This window comes from Xiphophorus hellerii, chromosome 8 (genome assembly GCF_003331165.1).
Source record: "Xiphophorus hellerii strain 12219 chromosome 8, Xiphophorus_hellerii-4.1, whole genome shotgun sequence".
Lineage (NCBI taxonomy): Eukaryota > Metazoa > Chordata > Actinopteri > Cyprinodontiformes > Poeciliidae > Xiphophorus > Xiphophorus hellerii.
The window spans coordinates 29050303-29058646 of NC_045679.1; the positions used below are offsets into that span (position 1 = coordinate 29050303).

Consider the following 8344-nt stretch of genomic DNA (forward strand, 5'->3'; position numbering starts at 1 on the left):
AGACTTTGAGTAAAAAATATCAAGTCTTTTCAAGTAAACAGCTTCAAGTCGAGTCAAGTCCCAAGTCAATGGCATGAAAGTCAAAGTCAAGTCCGAGTCTTTGAGCATTTTTTCAAGTCAAGTCTCAAGTCGTGATTTTAACGACTCGAGTCTGACTCGAGTCCAAGTCATGTGACTCGAGTCCCCACCTCTGCTTCTTCCTCACCCTTAAGCTGTAATGATGTAGATAAGTTGGTAAATGATTTTCAGTCTAAAGTCTCAGATATTATTGATTCCAGCTTTTGACACTGTTGACCATGACATATTACTGAATCGACTGGAGAGTTAGGTCGAACTCTCCGGTCCAGTGCTTAACTGGTTTGAATCCTACATAAAGAACAGGGATTTCTTTGTTTCAATTGAAAACTTTTCATCAAAGAGGTCAAAGGTCACATATGGGGTACCCCAAGGTTCAATCCTAGGGCCCCTTTTATTCAATATTTATATGCTCCCACTAACTCAGGTTATAACAGGAAATAATATTAGCTACCATAACTATGCAGATGACACACAGCTCTACATTACGATGTCACCAGGGGACTCAGAACCCATCCAATCACTGAACAGATGCTTAGAACAGATAAATGTGTGGCTGTGCCAAAACTTTCTCCAGCTGAACAGAAACAAAACTGAAGTTATTATTTTTGGACCTAAAGGGGAACGATCTAGAGTCAATGCACAGCTTCAGTTATTACAACTGAAAACCAGTGATCAGGCCCGAAACCTGGGAGTAGTGATGGACTCTGACCTGAACCTCCAGAGCCACATAAAGACAGTTACAAAGTCAGCCTTCTATCACCTGAAGAACATTTCCAGGATTAAAGGACTAATGTCTCAGCCAGATCTAGAGAAACTCATCCATGCGTTCATCTTCAGTCGTATTGATTATTGCAACAGCGTCTTCACAGGTCTGTCCAACAAATCAATCAAACAGCTGCAGCTGATCCAGAATGCTGCTGCTCGCATTCTCACTAAAACCAGGAAGATAGAGCACATAACACCAGTTTTAAAGTCCCTACACTGGCTCCCTGTAGCTCAAAGAATAGACTTTAAAATACTGTTGTTAGTTTATAAATCACTGAATGGCTTAGCACCACAAAACATTAAAGATCTGCTGTTGTTGTATCAACCTTCCAGACCTCTCAGGTCTTCCGGTTCTGGTCTGCTCTGCATCCCCAGAACCAGAACCAAACGAGGAGAAGCAGCTTTCAGCATCTATGCACCACAAATTTGGAACAAACTTCCAGAAAACTGTAAAACAGCTGAAACACTGACTTCTTTTAAATCTCAACTCAAAACCCACCTGTTTGGAATTGTATTTGAAACGTAATCAATTACAAATTTATTGATGGAACTTGACTTAATGATTGATTCTATATTGCATTGTGATTCTGTGTTTGTAATGATGTAAAGCACTTTGAAATGCCTTGCTGCTGAAATGTGCTATACAAATAAAATTTGATTGATTGATTGATTAATTAGTGCCATTAATTAATTTGTCCTTCATTGCCACAGTTTTTATTTGTATGGTCAGCACCCTCTGTTCTAATTAAACCCTCCTGTTATGTTCCGGGTCAAATTGACCCGTTTTAAAGTTTAAACATTTTTTTAAAGTAGTTGGAAGTATTTTTTTTGCATGAAACTTTTCTATTTGTCTTAATAGGTGCACTCTACATATAAATTAAAAATGTATTCATTTTACACATTTGTACCAACCCCTACGTCTACTTTTTACATAGATACTGTTCGGGTCAATTTGACTCGGCAGTCAGGTTATAGTGCAAAAAAAGATACAAAAATGTCCAATTCTATATGTTTCCTTGCAGCTATGAACCATATTTCACCACACACACAAACACACCCCACCACACATATACATGCACACACACAAGCCCACTTTCTCACTACTCTCTTTACTTCACTAGGAAACTGCGAGAAAGCAGGTGTTCACACAACTTTTGACGGGAATCTTTTCTGTTCCCGTGGACAAACTCCACCCACACTGAGTGGACACTCAGGAGAAGTGGAGGAAAACATAAATACTCTCTGTATGACTCATTTATCTTGATTTTAATCAGTGGATCAATTTGGCCCTGTGTGTCTCAAGTTCAATTATAAAGATCACCCATTGGAAAAAAAAAATAAATGTAATATAAAAAAAAATACCAAAGATCAATTTAAAGAAAATTATAGTTTTTTTGTGTCTAGGTTTTTTTCAGTGGACATTAAAAATGTTCAAATGAGTAAATGAGTAGGTTGTCGTCATTGATCCTTAATTTCTGAGAAATAAAAAAACATCATTGCACAAATATTGATTGAAATGGTTAGTATTGGAGTTAATAATCAGATACAAAAATGTTTTGGAGGAATTTTTTGGTTTCTGACACTATTGCATGATTAAACACTCCCTGGGTCAAATTGACCGACAAACATTTTTGCTGTACCCTAGAAATGAACATAACAGGAGGAATAACATGGCCTAAGACTGCTGTAGCGCTATGAACTGGTAAGAAGAGGAGTCAGTTATGTTGAGAAAAACACTTTTAAAAATACTTGCTCTTCCAAACAGCAAAGTTGCTAAAAACAAACTTGTTTTAACCACTGTAAACTTAATTTTACCTATCACAAGAATACCCATGGTTTATGCAAGCAAATCACCACTAAAACAAAGGCAAAAAGCTTTGGCAGACCATGTTGGATTCATTCTGTGGGAGAAGTAGAGATAAGCAAAAGCAAGACAAGCTTAAGAATGCCATAGAAAAGTGGAACTACAAGACAATTCGTTTTGGTGATATCTGCTTGATGAACATTCTTAGGATTGCAACAAAAACTGACACATCTGGGTCTCTTTCAAGATCACAAAGAAATACTCCAGTTATATGAAAAGGAGAGAAGTAGAAAGGCAACAGTGTTACAGCATACACAAACTGTTGCTCTCAAGGAGACTACTGTAAATCACTGGGTAAATACCTATCCCTATCCTGTGCATTATACTGATGAACAGTGGGAGCTGCCTTCTCATGCTCTAACTATTGTGAAAACAGATGATAGACATTTTGCTGAAACATGCACGGAACAATTTATCCATGTGCACAACAGTGGAATGTTTCATAGCGTACTGTGATGGAGACCACGGGTTCCATCCCATGTTGATTATTGATATTATGTTGTTTTCAGTTCAAATGTGTTTGTATTAGTTCTTTGTTTAGTTATTTTGTGACATTTGGTGAACATTCTTTGTGGGTGGGGAGACTGGCCATCTTTCCTGTTCGGAGAATGTGGGGGGGGGAAATGTCAGTTTGTTTTGATTTAGATTAGTTCAATTTGAGTTAATTGAGTATTTGCCTTTCTGGGTGTGTCTCAGCAAGGTGGATCAGAGAGGGAGACGAATGCTCCTGGAGCATACCAACTTCCATTAAGAGGGGGAATACTCTGAGGATTTATATTTAGTTATATTTACTTTTGATTGACTTTAGATTAGTTTAATTTTAATAATTTGCATGCATGTAAATATTTGTTGGATCATTTATTGTTAGGTTTGTGTAAGTAGTGTTTGTTTGTCTTTTCTTTTTGGATCCCCCCTTTACCTGGTGTAAGTGTTGGAACTTACCTCGGGTATAAATGTCAGCTTCTTTGTTTCACTAAAATAGAAGGGTGCTGGTGTAATGAAGATTTGGAGCTCCCAAATAAATCCACCTCAAAGACATTTGTTGCCTCACTTCCTTCATTAAACGCAGAGCCTCCGCCGGTCAAAGTGACAAATGGTGTCAGAAGTGTGGCTTTTGGAGGAACAATGAGACGATGATGACAAGAGGTGGTAAAAGAAGTAATGAAACTGAGAATCCAGAGAGTAGTGCTGCTATGAGTGGAGCTGAAGCAGCTGCTGGTGCTAGCGCTGATGACAAACTGGATCAGCTGGCTAGCCTCGTCAAGTCACTGATGCAGTCTCAAACTGCCCGAGACCAGCAGATTGAGAAGGAATCAGCACGCCAAGAAGTAAGGTGGAAGAATTTACAACAACAGTTTCGACAACTCCAGACTCATGTGGAGGAATTGAAGGAGGAACGACAACATGAGGGTGACTTTTTGGAGGAGGATCCTCACACTCATGATGACGACGGCGACAGCCATGATGATGGACGAAGTCAGATGTCTTTCCAGCTTCCAGCCACACAGAAGGAGCCAAAGCTGCTTCCATTGGCTTCTGATGATGATGTGGAGCACTTCTTGACAACTTTTGAAAGGATAGCTAAGGTCTGTCATTGGCCTAAAGAGGAGTGGGCAGTCCGACTGGTTCCGCTACTTACTGGGAAAGCACGTAGTGCTTATGTGCTGATGGACATTGCTGATTCTCACATGTATGACAAGGTGAAAGATGCCGTTCTGACCAAATATGAGATAACTGCCGACACCTATAGAAGGAGGTTTCGATCCCTGGACATTCATCAGGGTGAGACGCCGAAAGAACTTTATGTTCGGCTCAAAGACATGTTCTATAAGTGGGTTAAACCAGAGACTTCTACAGTGAAGAACATTTCAGAACTGATGATCATGGAGCAGTTCCTGAGGATGGTGAATCCGGACTTGGAGGTGTGGATCCGGGAACGAGCCCCAACATCTGCAGAGGAGGCGGCAAGTTTGGCAGAAGTCTTCTTGTCAGCAAGGACAGGGACCAGAAGAGCCCACTTTGGCCGTGAAAACTTTCCTACGGGAAGAAGTAAGTCTGATGGGGGTGAAAGGGGTGGTGCGCTAGGTCAGACTAGGAGTTATTCAGCTACAAAGTCATTTTCTGTTGCTAAACCCAACCCTGCTAAGAACTACTCTTCCTCAAGACCAGATGTCAGGTGTTTTCAGTGTAACAGAATGGGTCATACACAGTACACATGTCCTGCCACTATACGAAGTAAGCCCTCTCTTCTTTGTTCGGTTCCCAGACCACCCTCCCCATCCCCTGCCCCTGAATCTGCTCACACAGTCCCTGTGTTGGTTAATGGTCAACGTGAAACAGCTTTGTTAGACACAGGAAGTTTTAAGTCTGTGGTCCTGTCTAGCTTAGTGCCAAGAGAACTGTGGGGTGATGCTAAGACAAAAATAAGTTGTATTCACGGTGATGAAATGGAGTATCCTGTAGCTGAGATTTATCTAACTATAGGCGGTCAGACATTTCTATTACCTGTAGCATTAGCTTCAAGGCTTCCTTATGCTGTCATTTTGGGCTTGGATGTCCCCACTTTGACTGATTTAGTGTCGAACACAGCAGCTGGACATTTGACTCAAACTGATGGCCATGAGGGATCCCAGGTCAAGACTCAGAACACTACACTCTTCCAAAAAAATGTCCCCATAGTGGCAGGAGCAGAACTTTCCTCTCCAATCTGTAGCTTGGTCACTACTAGAGCCCAGGCAGTACAGAACTCGCTTAAGGAATTACCATTCTATGATGTAGAACTGGAGGTGGGTGGTGTAAAACCATCCAAATCCAGAGCACAAAGAAGAAAGGAGAAGTTTTTGGGTTCGGCCAGAATGGAGGTGGAAGGTAAAATGAAACCTTGCCCTTTATTTGACTTTGATATTCCTTCAGATATTTCTGCCCATCAGAGATCAGACCCAACATTAAAACCATGGTTTGATAAGGTTACAGAAGTAGAGGGAAAGAAGCAGGGTAAACTAAATGCCTTGGAAGATGAAACTTATGTTGTGAAGAGTGGTGTCCTTTATCAGGTTAAGGGTAGATCGGAAGCCATTGCTTTACCACAGCAGCTAAGGGGAAAAGTGATGGAACTCGCTCATTCAGTTCCTTGGGCCGGGCACCTGGGATTTCAGAAATCCCTTCATAGAATAGCGAGTCGGTTTGTGTGGCCAGGCATGTACACACAGGTGCAACAGTTCTGCTCTTCCTGTCACACGTGTCAGTTAACTACGAACAGAGGTGTTTCTAAAGCACTTCTACAGCCATTACCTATCATAGAAACACCATTTGAAAGGATAGGAATGGATGTTGTAGGTCCCCTGGGGAGAAGCTCCTCTGGTAACCGTTACATTCTGGTTATCTGTGATTATGCTACAAGATACCCTGAAGCTTTTCCTTTGAGATCAGTGAAAGCTAAACAAGTAGCTAACTGTTTGCTTCATCTGTTTTCACGGGTAGGCATTCCTAGAGAGATCCTTACAGACTGCGGGACTAATTTCCTGTCAAACCTTTTGAAGCAGGTCTATCAGTTGTTGGGTATAAAGGGTATAAACACCACCCCGTACCACCCCCAGTCAGATGGACTGGTTGAACGTTTTAACCAAACACTGAAGAACATGTTGCGCAAGTTTGTTTCAGAGACTGGCACAGAGTGGGACAAATGGTTGCCCTATATGCTTTTTGCATATCGAGAAGTTCCACAAGCGTCAACTGGATTCTCTCCATTCGAGCTGCTGTATGGACGACAAGTGCGGGGGCCGTTGGATCTTCTTAAAGAGCAATGGGAAAGCCCAAGTCCATCGGGTGAGCATGTGGTGTCTTATGTGATAAAAATGAGAGAGAGACTTGAACAAATGGCTGTAATGGCACATCAACACATGACAACTGCTCAAGCAAAACAAAAAACCTGGTACGATAAAAAGGCCAGGGAGAGGAGTTTTCATCCTGGACAGAAAGTGGTGTTGTTGCTCCCCACCAGTGATAATAAGCTTCTCACGAAATGGCAGGGACCTTATGAGGTCACACGATGTGTTGGGAAGCTTAATTATGAACTGTATATGCCAGACAGGAAGAAGAAACATCAGACTTTCCATGTTAATCTTTTGAAACAATACCACGATTCACCACAACAGTTTGCAATGCCGTCTGTTTCTCAGTCATCTCAACAGGTCTCAATGCAGAATAAGGAGCATGCAGACACTGTTGTACCGCAACTCTTTGTGCGTGTGGTGGACGATGAGGAGGAAGATGAGCTATTTTTTCCAGCCTGTAGCTCCGCACCTGTTGCAATTTCTCTCTCTCATCTTCAGCCATCCCAACAGCAGGACATGAAACCCCTTTTGGATCCAGAGTTGTTTCAGGAAAAACCTGGGTTTACAAGCCTGATGCAACACAGGGTTCACCTCAGAGACGATGCTGTACCTCGCAGGAAGTTCTACAGGGTTCCGGAACGTCTCGTCCCACAACTCAAGAACGAGATACAGTTCATGTTGGAGCTGGGGGTCATTGAGCCCTCTGTGAGTGAATGGTGCAGTCCAGTAGTGCTAGTACCAAAAAAGGATGGCACTTTAAGGTTTTGTATTGATTTTAGATACCTCAATAGTGTCTCTAAATTTGACCCTTATCCAATGCCTCGCATTGATGAACTGTTGGAGAGAGTTGGGAGATGCAATTTTATTACCACACTTGACCTCAGTAAGGGCTACTGGCAGCTGGCCTTGGCATCAGAGGCGAAAGAACTGACTGCGTTTAAAACACCATGTGGGGTTTTTCAGTTTAGGGTGATGCCCTTTGGCCTGCAGGGGGCACCAGCGACATTTCAGCGCCTCATGGACCAGGTGCTGAGGGAGGCATCTGACTTTGCTGCGGCATACCTGGATGACGTGGTGGTTTTCAGCCAGACGTGGGAGGAGCATGTTCATCATTTGCAGCATGTTTTACAGCTCATTAGATATGCGGGCCTTACCATTAACCCTAATAAATGTAAGTTGGCTCAGAGGCAGGTAGAGTACCTGGGCTATGTGGTGGGACATGGCCAAGTTAGACCTCAAGTGGGAAAAGTAGAAGCGATTCATGCATACCCAGTTCCTACGACTAAAAGGAAGGTCCGTGCCTTTGTTGGGTTAGTGGGGTGGTATAGTAAGTTCATTCCCCATTTCGCAGACAGGGCTGCTGTTCTTACAGATTTAACAAAAGTCTCTGCACCAAATAAAGTACAGTGGACTGAGGGGTGTGACAAAGCTTTCAGGGACCTGAAGTCTGCAATTTCCAGTGACTCTGTTCTCTACAGTCCAGACTTTGATGAACCGTTTATATTGCAAACTGACGCCTCTGGAGTAGGCCTTGGTGCTGTATTGCTGCAGGACATTGATGGTGAGAGACATCCTATTGTTTTTCTCAGTAGGAAGCTTCAAGACAGAGAGACCAGGTATTCCACAGTCGAAAAAGAATGCCTTGCCGTTAAGTGGGCTGTGGAATCACTGCGGTACTATCTGTTGGGCCGCCATTTTACCCTGGAGACAGATCATCGGGCGCTGACATGGCTACACCAAATGAAAGACTCTAATATGCGCATTGCAAGGTGGTATCTGTCACTACAACCTTTTGATTTTACAG

The 8344-nt window shown here is 42.5% G+C and overlaps 1 protein-coding gene across 3 annotated transcripts in view; it reads right to left on the minus strand.

Annotated features, from left to right (window-relative positions):
* LOC116723832 (LIM homeobox transcription factor 1-beta-like) overlaps positions 1-8344 on the minus strand; it is a 54376-nt gene that overhangs the window by 32231 nt on the left and 13801 nt on the right. The gene's annotated exons all lie outside the window — the stretch shown is intronic.